The 20,764-nt window shown below is 39.9% G+C and overlaps 1 long non-coding RNA gene across 2 annotated transcripts in view; it reads right to left on the reverse strand.

The window, feature by feature from the left end:
• Positions 1-19,661, reverse strand: part of LOC118914187 (uncharacterized) — a 92,584-nt gene extending 72,923 nt beyond the window's left edge. For both annotated transcript variants that reach the window (XR_005025515.2, XR_008994447.1), the window contains exon 1: positions 19,304-19,661. This is a non-coding gene — a long non-coding RNA (uncharacterized LOC118914187). The remainder of the gene's footprint in view (positions 1-19,303) is intronic.
• Positions 19,662-20,764: the final 1,103 nt, after the last annotated feature.

A 20,764-nucleotide genomic window follows, 5' to 3' on the forward strand; every position in this document is an offset into this window, starting at 1 on the left:
AAAATGTACAATTAGGTAAGGCGATGGATGTTAACTAAACTTAGTCTGGTAAACATTTTGCAATATACACATACATCAAATCATCATGCTGTGCACCTTTGTGACATAGACTTTTATGAGCTAAGGAGCCAACTGAATCATCTATTTGCCCTGCAGAGTCATCACACTCCCTCCAAATCCATATAGAAGTCCGTATGGAAAAAAATATCCTTGTTAAAAATTTCTTTTTTTTTAAATTACCTGAAGGCACTCAAGAGAAACCCAAAGCAGGCAGAAGTGCTGGGGTGTCCACACTTGGAAGAAGGGAATCACTAGGGAGACAGTTTCTGGGTTCAGGCTAGTCAGGTTAACCATCTGCTAAAATACAAATACAATACTTTTCAAAGGAACATGCTATAATTCAGTCCCTAGAACAAAACAATCACAATGTCCAGAATAGGATCCAAAATCAGGCATTTGAAGAAACCCAAGAGTTTCAATGAAGACTGTCTCAAGAAAACCCAGAGGTTATAATGAGCAGACAAGGATCTTTATGCTCTGCTGTAGGGCGTACAGGAAATCAAACTTGTAGTGATTGAATAACTCGGGAAGCTTATCAGAGAAACAGATATTTATTAAGAATCAAGTGGAAATTCTAGATCTAAAAAACAGAATATCTAAACAAAAGTTTATTAGATGGGCATAAAAATTGACTAGGTGGAATAGTGGAGATGACAAAGGAAAGATTCAGTGAATTTGATCATCCTTGGAAATTAACCACTATCTGAAGTACAAAGAGCATAAAAATGGAAGTAAAATGAACAAAGCCTCAGTGACAAAATTAGAGGATCTACAATCCATGCAATTAGAGTAATGAGAGTCCTAGCAGGAAAAGAGAGAGAGGGAATGGCACAGAATATTTGAAAAAACAATGGTCAAAAGTTCCCAAATTTGGTGAAAGACATAAATTTACATATTCAAGAAGTTCAATAGCACAGGGAGGGCTGTACAACACAGAGCAGACAAGTAGTGATTCTATAGCATCTTACTGCACTGATGGACAGTGACTGTAATGGGGTATGTGGTGGGGACTTGATAATGGGGGGAGTCTAATAACCATAATGTTGCTCATGTAACTGTAGATTAATGATACCAAAATAAAAAAAAAATTTTTTTAAAGAAGCTCAAGAGTCCAATCCTTTAGAGTGACAAAGTATATACCATTTATATCCAAGCACTTATCGATACTTCTTTCTTGCTTTGTGTGTCATTCTAACAGAATTCTATGACTGTTTAGATGTTTTAGATTAATTTGATTTTACTTCTAATTATATTTGAGATTATCATGGAAACCATCTTTCTCTCACATCCTCATCCTTTTTGTTCTCACAGAATATGATCAGAACACAGTCCTTTTAGGGCTTAGCTGTTCCTAAACTATTTTAATTCAACATATAAGAATGTTTTTAACTCTAAGACAAACATTTGAATTTGAAATATTCCTGAACTCAAACACATGGCATTGATTTGTAAGCAAGGAAAACTTGAATTTTATATGGTATCAAAGAAAACTCATCTTTCATTTTCTTTAGCTTTCAGTTCATCCCACAAGATAATAAAAAGAATAAGCTCTGAAACTTCAGTGACTTCTTCCTTCCAAAAGAGAGATCCTAATTTTGCAACAGCTGATGCTCAATCATTTAATTTTTCGAGGCCTGTTTCCCCATGCCTTGACATAACAAGACAGAATGGTCTCCACGTCTCAGCATTGCCCTTCCCGCTTTGCCGGGAGTGCATGTCTTCTGAATGAGCACTTGATACCCAGGGCATGCTCGGGTCACCTAGAGATTGTAAAATTGCAAAATTACATAAGTTCTTCAGGCACTATTACTTGGAAAAGGCATGTTAAGCTACTGAGCAAACAAAGACCAGTACACAGCTCTCCAGACATTTGTCCAGAACAAAGAGGCTTAGAGTCTTGCTGAAGGGCTTTCTCAGTTGCTTGATCCTTTCCAACAGCCAGGAATTGGCCTTTCAGCTTAGGCCAAAGAGATATGTTTGTGTGGCCGACAATGCAGCCAAATGGAGTGTGCTCAGGCTCCTGGAAAGCAGTCTATGCTGACAGGCTAAGTTAAACCCTTGCTGCCAACGTCAATCCAACTTCTGTAGGCTCCATACAGAAAATGTGAAAATGAGTCTCTACCCCCTGCTATATATCTGTTTTATCATTATCATCATTATTTGGAAGAATTTAACAAATGTGTTGTGTTCTGCAAAAAGGTACAAGCTGCTGAATGTTCTGCACGAGATGGACAGTTAGTCATTCAGCACCATCAATTTTTCTCATTGACTTTGGCAGAAAGGTCCATTTCAGCAGGGAAGACTCAGCACAGCAGCTGAGACATGTGATCTTTACTCAGCGTCACTACGAGTGCCAACTCGTAGTAAATTAGGCGCCTAACTTATTAATCGTGAAGAATCCATTAGAGTTGACAGGTGCCTGGCTGTGCTGCCTGGAATTAACTATGAGTGGTAGGAGTGCTATAGGAGACCAAACACAAAGCCAGATAATCCGTGGAGCTGCCCCCTCTCCCTGGGATTTCACAAAATAGAGAGTTTAGGGATCAGACAAAGATGCACACAGTGTTTGAGATCAAGGATCAGGGCTAAAATTAGAAATATTTATGGCTTGGCACAAAACCTTAAATTGCTGTAAAACAAGACATTAAAACAGAATTCTCCACAGCTTGGCATAATTGGACTTTCCTTCCTTGTTTGAAACACTTTTCCTTAATAACACAAAGCATTCAATAAGAAATGCAGAATCCCACCCCTGGGTTGGTCCGCCCATTGGCACCATGCCCACCTGCTTTGAAATCTAGTTTATAGAAATTTCCACACAAATACCTGAAGGATTTTGAAAGCCCATTAATGTGTTTCCACCCATATGCATACACTTAAAAAAAAAGACAATGCTTGTCACTTTAACAGGGCCCAAATGTGCCTTGAGATGAGGCATGAACTGAGTCCATGCAGACGTGTACAAGTAGGTATTTGAGCAGAGGGTCCAAGTGAACTTCTGTTTGATAAACACAAAGTAGGTCAGAACCTGCTTGAGCTAGGCATGAGGGTTCTGTCCTGCAATGTGGTATTTTGTGATTATCTTAAATAATATGACTTGCTTTATATACAGTGCATGGAATTTTTAAAAATAGCCTACTGCTTTGTAAAATTAAGTTGATTATAAAAATCCCTCAGAATGACATTACCCAACTGTAGCATCAAGAGTTCAAGTGATGCCCAAATGATCTATTTGAAATCCTAGTGTCACTCACTCTTGGTATGTTCTGAAACTTGAGATTATAGAATTTGTAACATAGGAGAGTAATTCATTGTCAATGATCTGAAACTAGAAATTTAGTAAGTGTTACATTGTAGGAGTATGTGTGTACTTCAGCTTTATTATTCCAGTGTAGTAGTTTAGCTTAGCCCTGTTAGACACTGAAAATATACAGAAAAGCAGGAAGTAAAGGGTAAAGTGACTTCTTTAAGATGTATGGACTCAATACATTCCTAGACTTGAAAAAAATAGTCTTGTTATTCGAAGGAGTTAGAAATAAAAACCAAGTTAGAAAAAAGCTATTTGTAATCAGGAAAGATGTTTTTCAAAGCACTAAACACCTAAGTAGCCATTGCACTCTGTTATACCATAAAATCCAACGTGCTAACAACCTCAACTTTTTTAAACCATAGATAAGGTCATGAACTGGACACCAAAATTTCATCAGGTGTCTTCTACTGCTTAAATATACACCTCACCTTGTGGCTAAACTAAGTGATTTCCTCTGCTAGGTGGTCTCATCATGCTCCCAGTTCCCCCATCTTTATACACAGCACCCATTCATTATTATGTGTTAAATGCAAGTCTTCCATCCCTAGAGCTTCATTGGGGTGAGGACTATATCTGTTTTGCTCACCATCACATTCTACCCTGTGCCATACATATTTGTTTGAAAGAATAAATGACGTCTCTTAAAGACAGAATGCCAACAGAATGTTTTTCCTTAACCCAATTGCTTTCATCAATTTCACTTATATCAACACTTAATAGCTGATGTTTCAATTTGGACTAGTGAGTTGCAAAGATTGTGAGTGTGCTTTATTTCTATTTTCTAATTTAGTTTCTGGTTTTCCTACCCTAACGCCAGTCTACTCTAAAATACATGGCTTCTAGTAAGAACAAAATCTTCTTAGGACTGATAAGGATCAAATTGAGTTTTGATGTGTAATACAGTCAGTCTAGGTACTAAAATTTGAAAATGGCACAAACTATGTAATTGATGAATGTGAATTGTGTTAAGCTTTGAATTCTGATCATTTCTAATGAATTATTTTCCTTCCTTGACAAATTCACATGACTATCTGACTACTGACATATAAATGAGCCGAAGATGGCCTTGTTCATTGGCCCTTGGGTTATTTCTTCATTGCAAACTGAGACCCATTAACTCAAAAGCCTACTGGAACCAAGGTCAAATTTTTACACATCCAATTGTTTTAAAAATAGCCCAAACAACCGGTTTTTGATCTTTCAGAATCTGTCTGCTTTGCATCCCCATGAAGCATCACCTGACAGCTGTTATCCATTGACAAGACAGGGACTTGTAGTTATAAGGCCCCAAGCCTCTGCTGCTCTCACCTCCTCTGATCCATAGACTTCCTGCCATGCTCTGAGTGAGACCACTTAGACATGTAAAACTCCTCTCTGATTACCAGTTCACTTGATTTCTTCCCCTACTGGATGGTGACCCCCTTACTGTGAGCCTCTGGAGGGTCTTCTGCTGTAAGGGACTCCCCCTCTCATGCAACCCTGCCCAAACACTGCCCAATAAAATCTTTTGTGTGTTACTGCCTTGCATGAGCATATCTTTTACCTTGATCAATCCCAAATCCTTTAAACCCCCATACAACATATAATTAGAAAGGGGTTGACCCTTGAGAACATGTTGATAGAAATTCATATCCAGGAAACTTCTTTACTACAAGCACTCCATTAAACATGAAAAGAACATATATCACCATAATTCTAAAGGCAGAACTCTTAAACTAGAGAGACCCATGAATATACTTTCAAAGGTCTAAGCTATCACTCTCCTCACCAAAACTATATACCTACTGCTGTATATATATATATAATTTTTATAGAGAGAGTCTCCAGTCATCATTTGAGTCCTCAAGAGATTAAGAAACCTTAAAATTTAAGAAGCATTAATTTTCAGTCTCCAGGAGGCTGCAGTTTTCCCCTTCATTTTGCATGAATACATCATGTCACATTTCAGGTTGGACTTGGCTCAGTTGGATGGAGCACAGAGTGGGAAAGAAATATCAAGACCAGGAAGCAAATCCACCAACAAGAGTCCTGACCACTCCAGTTGCATGTATGGAATGACACTTGAGCCTGACAAGTATAATTTGATACCAAAGATAAATACCTGGCACCAATAGACATCCATTTATGTGAGTTTGAGGAAAAGCAGTCAAGTGCTCCAATAGGTGAGGTGATGACAGGAGCCATCAGCATATTTGAGTGGATCCCTCCTTCCAAATTTAGATAGGACTGGTTGAGGGAGCTGAGAGTTGCTGTCAATCAAGGGATTCACACAGTGGGGAATGGCTGCAGAGGCAAGAACCAGGCTGGGCTGGAAAAACATAGCTTTACAGTAAAGGGAAGATGGATGAGGAAAAGAAAGAAAGAGAAAGAAATGGAGACAGAGAAAGAATGGAAGGAAGATAGACAACTACTATTTGAAGTTACTGGACATCACATAGTAAAGGACCAAGATTCTTGAGAGATGGGAAACAAATGCGATGAGCCTTATAACTGCCTTAGTTTACTGCCTTGACAGAACCCAGACAGAGCCCAGAAGATTATCCGAGTTAAAGGGATAGATCTTAATTTTCAGGGCGAACAAAGCAACTAGAGTTTTTAGAATGGATTATTGAAAGGAAGAGAGCTTACAAAGACAGAAGCCTGAGGATCTTCAGAGGGTCCCTTCTGAGTATTTAGCAGAGTCCTGGTAAGCACATGTATATGGAGAAATTAAGTGAGCCTGAGGAAGAAGCTTCTGAAGGGATTAAGGATGGTCCATGGTGCTCACACGGGGCTGATAACAGTGAGTGTTCCCACCAGCCAGGTTGGATAAATGCAAAGTTCATGGATATGCATCAGAATACCCAAAAAAGTCTTGCCTCAGTAATGGGAATTAATTAGCCCTGGGACCACTGCTCTGGACTCACCTAACAAATCATAGGAGCAATGTCTAAAAGGACCAAACTGTTTCCAAGTAGTTTAATTGCATCCCAGAACAAGCATCAAGAATACCCACACTGCTAAAAGAAAATGTAGGCAGTGAACCCTCGGACATCAGCCTTAACGATGTGTTTTTGGATCTGTTTCCTGAAGCAAGGGCACCAAAAGCAAAAAATAAACAACTGGGACTACATCAAACGAAATAGATTTTTCACAGTGATGGAAGCCATGACCAAAATGAGAAGGCAACCTACTGAATGGGAGAAGATATTTGCAAATTACATGTCCTAAAAGGGGTTAATTGATAAAATATATTAAAAAACTCATACAACTCAACACCAGAGAACAAATAATCTAATTAAAAAATGAGCAAAGGATCTGAGTAGACATTTTTCCAAAGAAGACATGAAGATGGCCAATAGACATACGGAAAGATGATCAACATCATTAATCACCAGGGAAATGCAAATTAAAACCACAATAAGATATCACCTCACAACAGTCAGAATGGTTAGTATCAAAAGGACAAGAAATAACATGTTTTGGCAAGGATGTGGAGAAAAGAGAACCCTCAGACACCCTCAAAAAGGAATGTAAAGTTGGTGCAGCCACTATGGAAAATAGTATGGAGGTTCCTTAAAAAATTAAAAAGAGAACTATTGTATGATCCAGTAATTCCACTTCTGGGTAATTAGCCCCCCCAAAAAAATGAAAACACGAATTCAAAAAATCTATATGCACCTCTCTGTTCACTGCAGCATTATTTACAATAGCCAAGATATGAAAACAAACTAAGCATCCATCAATAGATGAATAGATTAAAAATATGTGATACACATATGCAATGGAAAATTTCTCAGCTATGAAAAGAATTAAATCTCGCCATTTGTGACAAAATGGACAGACCTAGAGGGTATTATGCTAGGTAAATAAGTTCAGACAGTGAAAGACAAATACCATATGATTTCACTTTTATGTGAAATCTGATAAACAAAACAAAAAGACCCAGAAGCAGACTTATAAATAGAAAGAACAAAATTGTAGTTGGCAGAGGGGAAGGAGATGATGGTATAAGCAAAATAGGTTAAGGTGACTAAGAACTACAAAATTTCAGTGATAAAATAAGTAAGTCACAGGGATGAAAAGTACAGCATAGGGAATATAGCTGGTAATATTGTAATATTTTTGTATGATGGTAGACGGTACCTTATTGTGGTGTTTCATAATGCATGTAGATATTGAATCATTATGTTGTATACCTGAAATTAATGTAATATTGTATGTCAACTGTACTTCAATTAGAAAAGAAAAAAATACACATTTAAAGTGCAACCAGTTTATATAGAAAAAATATTTGAGCAATAATGGCCCAAAGTTTTCCAAGTGTGATGAAAGCTAAGCTATCCAAGAAGCTCAGTGAGCCCCAAGCACAAGAAACAAAGGAAGCCACACCCAGGCATTTTGTACAAATTGCTCAAACCCCTGCTTTGTCTGTCTGTTTTCTCTGGATTTCATTCCCTTTAGTGCCTAGCCCACATCATAACAAGCTTCGACTACTACTTATGTTACCTCTTTATTTATTTTTTTTCATACTAAAGAGGAAAAGTGGCCATAAAAAGGACCTATTACACACAGAAGACAAAGGTAAGGATGATGTCAGAATTCTCATTGGTAACAATACAAGTGAGAAAATAGTGGATGCACAATTTCTTAAATACTGAAAACAAACAACTGTTACCCTAGAGTTCTATACCCAGAAAAAAAAATTCTTCAAAAGTGAAGTCAAAATAAAGATGTTTCAGACATACAAAAGTTGAGAGAATTCATCACCAGAATATTTGCCCTTAAAGAAATCTTAAGGTCCTTTAGATAGAAGGAAATGATACCAGAGTGAAATATAGATCTACACAAAGGAATAAAGAGAAGTGAGAATGGTAACTACATGGACAAATATGAAAGGCTTTTTTTATTATTTACATTTTTATAAAATGTATTCCAGTGGATGAGATAAGGGAAGGATAAATAACATAAAGGAGCACTGAGGAATTTTAGGGCACTGAAAATGCTCTGTGCTAATCTATAATGATGGATATATGTCAAATGTTTGTCAGAACCACAGAGCACCAGGCTACAGGCAGGCCTAAATGTAATCTAGAGACTTTGGGTGGTGATAAGGATATGTCGAAGTAGGTTCATCTGTCATGACAAATGCACCACCCTGGTAGGAGATGTTGACAAGAGGGAAGGCTGTGAGTGTGTGGGGGCAGAAAGTACACAGGAAATCTCTGTCTCTAATGCTCAATTTTGCTGTGAATCTAAAACTGCTCTGAAAAAATAAACTCTATAGATAATTGGCAAGTTAATCAAAATTAATGCTGATATATTTTGGATTTTTTTATATATGTATAAGTAAAATACATGGCAACCATATAATAAAGGCCAAGAGTGAAGAAATGGAAACAGCTTTAATACTATACAAAAAATGATATTATATCACTTCAATGTACACTGATAAGATGTATACTATATATTCTAAAGCAGCATTTAAATAAAAAAACAAAGAGAGCTAAAATGCCAACAATGGAGATAAAATGGAGTCATAACTAATTTTTTAAAAGGACAGATAAAAAAGGAAATGTGGGGAACAAGGGTTGGTGGGGATTATAGACTTCACCTACTAAATTAATCACATTTAATTATATCATCTAAACACCCCAATAGAGATTGTCAGGTTAGATAAGAGAATAAGACCAAACCATATGCTACCTGCAAGAGACACAATTTAAATATAAAGACAAAAATGGGTTTAAATTAAAGGGATAGAAAAAGATGGACCATGCTAACACTAGTCAAAAACCACTGCAGTGACTGCTAATATCAGACAAAAGTAGACTTCAGAGTAAGGACAGTCCCAGGTACAATTAAGATCATTCCAAAGTGGCAAAGGAATCAATCAATCAGGATATAGCAATTCTAAAAGTTATTCCATTACATACAATTTTTAAATACATGGAGAAAAAATGGTAGAACTTCAATAAAAAAATAGATACGTTCACAGTGACAGCTGGAGATTTCACAAATCTCTTCTCTGTAATTGGCAAAACAAATTCACAGAAAATCAGGAAATTATAGAGGACTTGAACACTATCAACACTATTAGCCTGGCCTAATTGACACTGACAGAGCATTTCACCCAACAATAGCAGAATATACTTTATTTTCAAGTGTATACAGAGCCTTTATGTAGATAGGTCATATTCCGGGCCACAGAAGAAATCTTAACTAAATTTAAAAGCATTCATATTGCACAAATTATGTTCTTTGATCCCAGTAATACTAAATTAAAAATCACTAACAGAAAGATATCTGAAAAATCTCCAAATATTTAGAAGTTAACACATTTGTAAATAATGTATGGGTCAAAAAAAATTTTAAGGGAAATTCAAAAGTATGTTGATCTCCCAACAAGGGCTGAAAAAAAATCAGTGGATGGCCATTATACATTTGATGGTGTGAAAGGATTTGATATTGAGTTTTAAAGTCATTCTGGGTTTGTGATTGACATCATTAGCAAGAACGATTTTAAGCTCGACTATAGAAGGAAGGGATGTAAGGTCACAGCTGGGGGGAATAAGGAATCCTGAAAAAGGTTTTGTTTATATGAAATAACGCATTGAAGGTTTTTACCACTTTCATTGTAAATTAGCTCCCATGTCTCAAATTTTGAACATCTCACACTTTCCCCACCACTGTCTCTGCCTTTAAATCCACTTGCTTATATGTGCCCTTGGCCTCAATTCTCTGAGTTCACCCTTCACTCTAATTACACCACCACTCTTTACTATCCAGTGACCCCCTCCTAGCCTTCCTTCTATCTTTGTCTAACCAGATATTGAGATCATCATCATACTCAACCTTTTGCAAATACCATACCACACAATCCTCTGTCTCTCTCTCAAACACCCAACTCTGCTGAAAGCCTAGTGCTTGACTTGTAGTTTGTACCAAACACATGAATGTTGTTAAAGGAACATAGCATAAAGAAACATAACAGAGTTAACTGGTTTCATTTTAAATCCATGAACTAAAATATGAATTGCCCCTATACTGTGCAGCAATCCTACTCTGTGTTTTGAGAAGACTTATCACCCAACCACCTTCTCTGCCTCTAGTTTTGCCCCATAACCCATTCTCCATAAAATGTTAACAGAATCATGTTACCCTCCTATTAAAACCCTCAACAGCTTCCAAATGCACTTAGGATCACATTTGCCTTCTTTCCTAGGGCCATTCTCCCTTGGTTCTCCATGCTCAAGCTGCACACCGGGCCAGCCTCTGCTGCAGTGACGCTCTTGGTTCACATCCTACACACTGACGAGAGTCCACCAGGATTCCTTTCCTCTGGGAACTCCTCCTTTCTTGACCGCCCCTGCTTTGTCCGTCTGTTTTCTCTGGATTTCATTCCCTTTAGTGCCTAGCCCACATCATAACAAGCTTTGACGACTACTTATGTTGCCTCTTTATTGTTTTTTTTTTTTTTATACTTGGACTCCAACTCTAGGAAAAAGATGTGTGTCTTTTCTTTTCTGTCTACAGTTCTGGCCTTAAAATAGACATTCAAACATTTGACTTATTAACGGCTTAGAGGCAAATGAGGGAGAGGACTTTCTCCTCTGATGGCAGTAGGGAGGGAGGTGCCCCATCATGACCACAGACTCTGTGGGCAGACTACGAAGTGCAAGTACCAATTCTCCCATTTTCCAGCTCTGGACTTAGAGCAGGTGACGTAGCCCCCTCAGCATCAGTCCCCTCGTCTGTAAAATGGGAACAATAATAGTATCTGCCCAATAAAACTGTAGTAAGGACTAGATGAGATCAAATGAAAAGGACCCATCATAGTGCTTAATGTGTAGTCAATATTCTATAAATATTATCTTTTACTGTATATTCTATTTTAAAGAGGATTTCTTAAATGTCTACTAGGAAACATTCAAATGATATATAAGATACAAAGGAACTAGCATTTGTTGAGCACATAATCTGTGTCAGGTATCATGCTGGGTATTACCCAGATTTAGGTAGGTGAAGAAAAGGTATGTTGAATGAAATTAAAATAAAAACACAACATAGCGAATTTGTGGGACGCTGCTTTCTAGCATTAAACACTATGTTAGAAAAGAAGAAATGTCTCAAATACAATTACCTCAGGTTTCATCTTAGAAGACTAGAAAATGAAGAGCAAATTGAAGACAAATCAACCAGAAAGAAGGCAGTGATAAAAGATCAAGGTGAAAATCCAATGCAATCGGAACAGAAAACCAATAGAAAAAACGTGAAACCAAAGCTTCTTTGAGAAGATCAATACAATTGTGAACCTCTAGCCAGACATGTCAGGAAAGCAAGAAGAAATAAAGACCGATATCAGGAATGAAAGTGGTGACTGAACACCAGATTTTACAGATATTAAAATTATGAGGGAGTGCAATGAACAGCTTGACGCCTATAAACTTGACAACTTTGGTGAAATGGACTAATTCCTTGAAGGAAACAACCCCCCAAACTCACTTAAGAAGAAAAAGGCAACCTTAACAGCCCTTTATCTATTAAAGAAATTTAATTTGTATCTAAAATCCTTCCCACAAAGAAACCTCCAGGCCTGGATGGCTCCAGTGGGGAATTCCAACAAACATTTAAGGAAGAAATATTACCAGTTCTATGAAAACTCTCCCAGAAAAATTGAAAATGAGGGAATACACCTCTGTGAATTCTTTGAGCCTAGCATCAGCCTGATACCAAAACTAGGTAAAAACATTACAAGAAAAGAAAAGAGTAGATCAATATCTCTCATGAACATAGATGCAAATATAATCACCTTATTTACAGGCAACATAATCACCTTATTTACAGACAACATAATCACCTATGTAGAAATCTACTGGAATCTAAATAAGAAAGATGTTAGAATTAATATTTAAGAGTATGAACAGCTCAGAGTACAACATCGATATTAAAAACCAAATGCACTTCTACATACCAGCAAGAAAAGTACAACTGAAGATTTTAATTAAAAACACAGAATCATGTGCAATACATCAAACTTATGATTAAATCTGACGCAAGATGTGTAAGACCTGTAAAACACTGCTGAGAAAAATTAAAGTCCTATATGAGTGGTGAGATTCACTCTACTCACAAGTTGGAAGACTCGATAGTGTTAAGATGCCAAATCTCCTGATGCAAATCTGCAGATCTGAGATGATCCCAGTCAAAGTCCCAGCAGGCTTTTCTTCAGCCCTCTGTCAATGCCTTTCTTCACAAAACAGCTCTACCCACCTTTCACTAGTGTCTAAGACGAAACTCAAAATCCAAATCGAAAGACTAATCACTGATATATGACATACCTAAATTCTATCTTAGGTTCTTTTTTTCTTCATATGTCACTGAGTAGTCCTCTTTTTTACTTTTGATTTTGATGGATCTATTTATGGGAAGAATAAAAGGTAATTTGCTTGTTACTAGAAGATGATTAACTTTTGTAAAGGACAGAGTAAAAGCAGAAATTGAGCCTAGTCAGTTAAGAGGAAGAACTTGGTCCATGAAGGCTAATCCAATAGGAATTGTGCCAATCAGAGATCTTCCGCAGGGCCCTGGTAATGTAATAATCATCTTTGCAAAGCCTGGGAGCCTGGAAGGAGGGCTGGTGTGATGCATGGGGCCCTGGTGTGTGAGGTGGGGCGGGGGAGACTCCCACCTGGTCCAGGAAAGCAGCTTCCTGTCTACAGGTGATCAGAGCCCTTCACTTCTCACCTTCCTCACAACAAAGAAAAGAGGATGTCAGACAGGTGCTCTCCAGACTACATCCATTAGCATGCTGACCTGCAAACCTTCTTAACTACAGCCCTTCTTCCAAGAAAATCTTTGGATATCTCCACCCAGTAGTGTGTATTTATCTATTTATAAATTACATGTATGTATATTCAACCATGTCAATTTATTATACAAATTGCCAAAACTTGCAGAAATGACTTCTTTAAAGATGAAAATGAACACAAATAGCTGTTCTCCCATTTTCTTTCTACACATACACTTATCCCTTTGGAGGACAGGGCCAAGATTGCATCACTGTCCGTCGCTGATGGAAAGGACAGAGCGACCGTATGAACAGCAACTCCTGAGGTGCTCACCTGCCAAATCAGCTTCACGTTTCTCTGCTTTATATATTAGAGATCCACTGACTAAATGGACTCTTTTTTTTGCTCAAAATACCTATTTTCCTCATTACATTTCTCACCATGCAAGATAACATACATTCTTCCTGAACAAAGAAACATATTAAACTTCAACTTTTGTTTTGTTTTTCAACATGACCAACCTCAGCTGCCACACTCCGCTCCCTGCAACACGAAGCAACAAGAGTTGCTGGGGCAGATGGCCGTCCCCGTGCAAAAGATCAAAGAGGACTTTCTCAACAGTTAAACATAGAGTGAGTGAGGTCATTGTATAAACCATTTCTTTTCACATCAAAATTATCCTAAGGAAAACACCCAGAGGGACAATCAATTCTCAAATTAGGTACAATCCTTAATGTGGCTTCCAGTAAGCAGCTCCCAGTGGCAGAAGTTGCTGTGAAGTGGGTAGTCCGACCAGAGGGCTCCTGGCAGTCATCCCTGTGACGCTGCTGTTAAACTCCCGATTTATAAAAGGAAGGAAAATGCAGCGTGTGTTCCAGCATGTGTCTCCTGACAGCAGGACCCCACAGCTGTGCTTTGGGACAGGGGGGCGCTGCGCTGCATTTCTGTCAGCCTCCCTGAGAAAGCAGGCGGTCACGTGACCTTTGGAGCTTTGTTCCAAGTTCCCAAGGGAAATTCAGGAGGGCACCCGAACAAAATTGCTTCCTGACACTGCAGTTTAGCCCTTAAAATAAGGTTCTCTCATAGTCACTTCCCCCTCAAGGACAATCTGGGAAGAAAAGGAGTGCTTTTCTGCCCAAAATGGGGTCAGTGACCTCTTCAGATGGAGCAGATGTGTCCATGCCAAGTTATAAAGGTATGTTCAGGGCTCTGTCACCCCATATGGGGCGTCTGGAAGCCCAGCCTCCCAGCCCCTGCTGGAGCCACACGAACACTCCCCCTGCTGCTAGGTGCTTTGCTGTGTGGTAACGTGGAGATGGGGTGCATGGACACTGTCAAGATCACCTTGGATGCCAAGTATCATCATGCTCGCATATTGAGCTCCAGCATGCTCACCCATGATTCAAAGCTTGTAAAGGTGACAGCTGCTTTTGGTGCTTGGCCCACGTCTCCCTCCTGTGAGCACCCTGCATTCCAGAAGGGGCCCTGTGCAGACCCAAGCCCTCCCTGAGATCTTGAGCAAGGCTATCTATTGACTAGCAGTTCAGTTGCTTCTAAACCAAAACCCAGACTTCTTTGAGCAGGACCACAATAAATTCCAACTGTCTGCTAAAGACAAAGTTTTATCTTTTCGGCCTAGAATCCCTCTGTCCACCTCAAAGGAGAAGGCTTAAAGTACTGCAGAAAGGTGCAAAATGGTTTCTCTCCAGCTTGTCATATCCAGAAATGAACTCATCTGATACCCTGGGAGCAGCGGACAAACACAGGAGGGTCCAGAGACTGAGAGAAGCTGGTTTTCTCTCCCTAAAAGCAAAAAAACCCAGACATCAATGTATTAAATATAATGCCTCTGACACACAGACACACAGACAGATCAGACAGACAGACACATACCGAGACAGAGGCAAAGTGTGGGGTGGCCCAGCCATCTCTTCTCTGTCTGCACAGCCCTCTTCCTCTCCAAAGTGATTCTCCTCCTCTGGCAGCCCACAAGACTGTCAATATCCTCTTCAATGACTAAACACCCACCTTCTCCTGCTTGAAAAATAGGGATGATGTGGTTTTCTGATGGTGATGTTGTTCTCAGGAGCAGAGAGCAGACTGGGATCTGGGTGGGGATATTGTCCTCTGACTTTGCAGAGGCCCGTGCGTTTCTAGCCCCCACTGCCTTGGGGGCCCCAGGCGTCCTGCAGTTACTCAGGCCCAGCAGGGGCTGCTGCCTTGACCTGAGGATGAGTCGTCAAGGCCATTCACAGAGGCCTTTCTCTTCCCTGCTGCTGCTTGACCACCTTGCATTATGTGGCCACTTTCCTCTCTGGAATCACAGTTCTCAGATACCCAGGGAGCCTGCATATCTAGATGGTATGAGTGGAGGAATATAATTTTAAATGGTCACATTACCATCTCACCCTTCATCTAGAGGCCCATCTGCAAAGCAAATGGCCGCAGGTGCACTCCCACCTCCTGAGGACTCCCTCCTGGCCAGCGCCCCGGGGGCCTGCCCAGGCTGAGGCAGCCTCTCTCCGGACTTGCAGGAAAGGGAGGCAGTTGTGTTGGCTCAGTGTTGGCCGAGGAACGAGGTAAGACGTGTGCATCCCTCTGAGAAGAATTTCCCAGCTGCGTGGGCATCTAAGGCTGACAAGACAGTGCAGCCATAATGCCAGGCTCTTCCTCACCACATGCCCTGCTTAGCCTTAAAATTATAAGCGCTCAGTGAGTACTCACTGAGTTAACAAGCAAAGCAGCCTGTCCAGCCCTTTTTCTGAGGTGTGTCTTCATCAAAGCTTTTGTAAAAGCGTCGGAGGCCCTGGACACCATTCCAGAAGGTCTCCGTGTGCTCGCCTCCTGCCCCTGAGAGTCACAGTGTAGCTGCCGAGCAGCGGGACTCTCCTGGCACTCAGATGTTGTCATGTTTTATTGAAGAGGTTCCTTTCCTATTTGGAAGGTTATTAATGGCACAAGAACTCAAAATGACCTCAAAGGCAGAATATGAGTGTAGCAATCTCAGCATCCTGTCCGTTTCTTCAGTTGAGAGAACCAGTGGTTGGAGGCGTCTCTATGCGCTTGCTCCATGTTTTTATCTGTGCTGATTCTGTGAAGCCCACATTGGGGGGTACTGGATGGGACAATGAATTGGCATCCGACAAAACTTGGAGAGCTGGGCAGAGAGAGGACAGCATACACAGACCACGGAGCGAGTTCGCCAGGCCCAGGAAGCCCACCTCCAAAGCTGTCCTAACTAATGCAGTCAAAGAAATGAGAATCACGACACTATAAACACCCACACTTTAAAACCCTAAATAAAAAGCTTCCTTAAATTTTTAGAAGTCTGTTTTTATCATAAAACATGTGTGTAGAATCTGTGACCGAATGGCCTGCTCATCCATCCTCTTGATCGCTCTTTTTTCACTCTCTCCTTGTCCTTCCTCATTCTGAGGACAGGAGAGGCGAGACCTGGGCAGCACCTCTGGCTGGCAAGTGGCAAAGCAAGTGCTTCCATGCTAGGGGCAGAGGCCGGGGAAGGCAGCGTCACAGAAGTCAGGACATGTAATGATAATTAATTTCGGTGGCATAATAATTGGTGCCTTTATGCTCACATGCTTATTGGGTTATTCTGTGAACAATAAATTCACGAGACAAGTATTTATTGAGTCTGTATGATACACAAGTGACTACTTTGTTGCATTTTGCCTTCAAGTTCAGACTAGTTAACTCTTTACAACAGGTTCACAAACACTTTCTGTAAAGGGCCAGGTAGCAAATATTGCAGTCTTTATAGGCCACAAGGTCACTGTAGCAACTACTAAACTTTACCTATGAAGCCCAAAAGCAGCTATAAAAATTAAATGAACAAAACCGACAGCAGGACAGATGTGGCATGCTGCCATACTTTGTTGACCCCAATCTATGGAAATATCACCCCTTCAGCAGTCTTACTTATTGAACTAAGAACCTAGAAATAAGAGAAGAAAAAGCCTCTGAGCAGCCAACAGACATCAACAGATTTGTGAACCAAAATTTCCCCACTTCATATATAGAATAGCTCAGGCCCATAGTCCCAGCTGATTTGCTTGTATGTTTTTAAATGTGCTTATAAGCTTCATGTTCTTATTCTGCCTGTTTTCACATGAAGTTTTATTGGACCACAGCCACAGTTCTTGTTTACATATCACCTACGACCACTTTCCTGCTGCAGGAACTAGAGCAGAGATACTGTGGTTTGCAAAGCATGAAATATTTGCCATTTGGTCTTTTAGAGAAAAAGCTTGCCAGCCACTGCCTTAGATTATCATTTTGAGGACCAGACTTTGGAAACCTATGACCTAGAACACCTGTTGGTTATATCTGTTATTCAACATAGTTAATAAAGCACCCACTGTCTATATCTGTTTATAAATATGAAAGTCCCAAAAGGAAAATGAACACTGATCTAATAATACTTATCAATAGTTACATCTTACATAAATATTTGCTTGGCATATTGACTCTAACTCTCCTAAAATACCTATTTCAGTTTATCACTAATTAGGGCAATTATTATATTTGCTTTGTTAATAGCTACTCTTTATCTTCCCCCAAGCAAATTAAATGCATATGCAAATATTCATTAAATGCCATAATATGTTTCAACCTCTGACCTTTTAAAACTTACATGATAGCTTTTTTAAGGGTGGAGATCTTCAGAAGAAGCCGGCAAAGGAAAGTCTCTGTGAACCCCCACCAAAATGAGATCATGACTAGACAATGATTAATGAAGTCATATTCAGGCTGTTAAGTGCAAACATAAGTTGAATGGTGAATGAAATGCATACAAGTATTACCTGGAGTCTGGTGCGATCACAGAAGGTAAGGATGAGTGGAAACCAGGAAGCAAATCCAATGAGCTCTGAGGCTGAACAAAGACAGCAGCCGAGTCTCCACAGCAGCTGACCTCAGCCTGAGCTTGTAGCTATGTTCCTGTCTACCTCGGCACTCCTCAGGCTGTCAGCCATAAAGGAAGTGAAAGGTGGCGATTCTCAGAAGGCAGGGATGGATAATTGTTCAAAAGATGTTTAAGGAACTTGAACTGGGGATATGACACCAATGTGGCCCCTTTTGCCAGCTCACTCACTTCTCCTTCTGCCTTCCTCCACAGGCCTGCGCAGTCTCCTCTGCCCCCCACATGCACCCTCCTCTCCTCCTCTCTTCCTTCAGTTCTCTCCCTTTCTTTCTGTTTTTCTGTCTCTGCCACATCCCTTTGCCCACCAGTCCCTCTCCCCTTGGGAGTGCAGTTCAGTAGGGGCACTGCTCCAGCGTGAGGGAAGGCGAGGGGGAGCCCCTGCTTTCTCTGCAGGAAAATCCCAGTAGGAGGCCATCCCATTTATCTAGCTTCATCCAGGAACAGATGTTCTCTGGTACCTAAAACGTGTCCTCTTAGGCAACAAAACTTGTCCTGCTTTAATATTTTAATGCTGACTGACTGATGGGTGTTCAACTATATTTACTGTATCCTGTTTAGTCAACACTATTTGTATTGTCATCTAAAGTCCTTTGTCCCTTTCTTCAAGGCTTATATCCAGTGGAAGAGACAGAACTATGGTAAACATTTCAGAAAACAGTGAGCATTTCAGAAGCTCTTGGGGCTGGAGTAAAGTAAATAATTCCTGCAGCATTCTACATTCCTTCCGTGGCTTCCTTGAAGCCAGCTTCCGCCATAGAGACGTCAGCCTTTCTCAAGGGAAAAGTTTCAAGCAGGTGTTGATAACCGGGACTCCTCAGACACTCAGATGACAATGAGCCTCTGAATATAACTGCATTTTTGTTTGTGTGAGCAAGTTCAGAGTTCATCAAGTTCCTGTAAGTGCCACGTTCACCTCTACACACACACACACACCCCTACTAACTGACCATCTGCCACAGTGTTTGAGTGTGTTTAAGTAAAGTTTCAGAATGGAACACAAGATGACACAGAAGCAAGGGGAAGGAGGTGGTCACTGGAAAAGAGGGAAAGTCATGTGTGTGGAAGCCCTGAGGAACCTGTGGGCCTCAATGGAGGTGCCTTTCAGGACAAGAGGATAGTAAGATCACAAGGAGAAGACTGCAGGAGCTCAGAAAGGCCTGGAGGGGTCCAAACATGGTATAAGAGGAAACAGACATGTTTAAAGTTTCTGAGTAGAAGATCAACCTGAGAGGACAGCGTGTAGGACTCACTAGGCAAGAAGAGCCCGGGCTTGGGAGCCCCTCGGAAACCTCCATCAGTTAGACTAGAAAATCTCAGGTGGCAAAACAAAAAGTCAGAGCTGGACTTCACAGTGTGTCAGAGATTACATAAAATTAATATTTAACACAAAACCTAGAACATTAAGTCAGTCAAATGTGTTCAAAGGTAGTTTTTGCTTAGGCTTTGTTAAAGCTGTAATTTATTACCATGACAGGAATGTTTATTTTTACAGAACGTGAGACAGTCTTGTGGACATTCAAAGCAAGTTTACAAATAACATACAGACACACTTTGGAAATACTGCAGGCTCAGTGCTAGAGCACTGCAATAAAGCAAGTACTGCAATAAAGCCATTCGGATTTTTTGGTTTCCCAGTGCATATAAAGTTACATTTACACTATTCTATAGTCTATTAAGTGGGTAATCGCAGTATGTCTAAGAAACAATGTGCTTATCTTAAAGAATACTTTATTGCTTAAAAAATACATCTGAGCTTTCAGCAAATGGTAATCACTGATCACAGACCACTGTGTAATAAAGAAACATAATAATAATGAAACAGTTTGAAATATTGGGAGAATTACCAACATGGGATACGGAAACATGAAGTGAGCCGACGCTGTTGGCAAATGGCAGCAGTAGACTCGCCTGATGGAGGGTGGCCACCAGCCTTCGATCTGTATGTCAAGCAGCATCTGTGAAGCATCACAGCGCAGAGCGCAGCACCACCAGGTATGCCCATGTGCCTGTTGTGTCTTATTTCCAAATGATTTTCTTGAGCATCACACAAATATTTAGTTCTGGTGTCAATGTCCTCAGCTAATAAAGAAAAAGCAGTTATACTGGAAAGATGATGCTGATAGCTCATGCAAGGTCAAGGTTTAAGACAGTTTAGCACTAAGGGCGAATGGTTTAAGACATAGTTGGTAACTGTGTTATGTTTAAAAAGCCTCGAATGAACTACTGAGAGATGTTTAAGTACCTATCATCATCTGCAGCGATTGAAGCAATGGTAATTTTAGTTTCAGAATGTCTACAGCTGTGGAAACAACACTTTCTTCTTTTGAATTAATTTAGGAAAAATTGAAGAAAATTATTCAATGGCTTGACAGATAAGTAAACTTGTCTCTCCTGGTTCAAAGATAAGAAAGAAGTAGAAGGGGAAGGAGAAGGCTGAGCTAACTAGATATTCATCATTATTCATTTTTTGTGGACCTGGAAGAAAGCCCATTTGAGTTTCATTTTATAGGATCATATGTAACATTTAGAAATATGAAGCAGATTAAAAATCCATATGCTGTTTTTATAAAAATAAACATGAGGAAAATATACAGATTTTTAGTTAAGCAAAATAATTTAAATGTGTGTTATTTAATTGTGACAGTGGCTGTCCTTTTACAGTATATAAAAATATCCTCTCCAAGT

The sequence above is a fragment of the Manis pentadactyla genome, chromosome 16, assembly GCF_030020395.1.
Source record: "Manis pentadactyla isolate mManPen7 chromosome 16, mManPen7.hap1, whole genome shotgun sequence".
NCBI classification, from domain to species: domain Eukaryota; kingdom Metazoa; phylum Chordata; class Mammalia; order Pholidota; family Manidae; genus Manis; species Manis pentadactyla.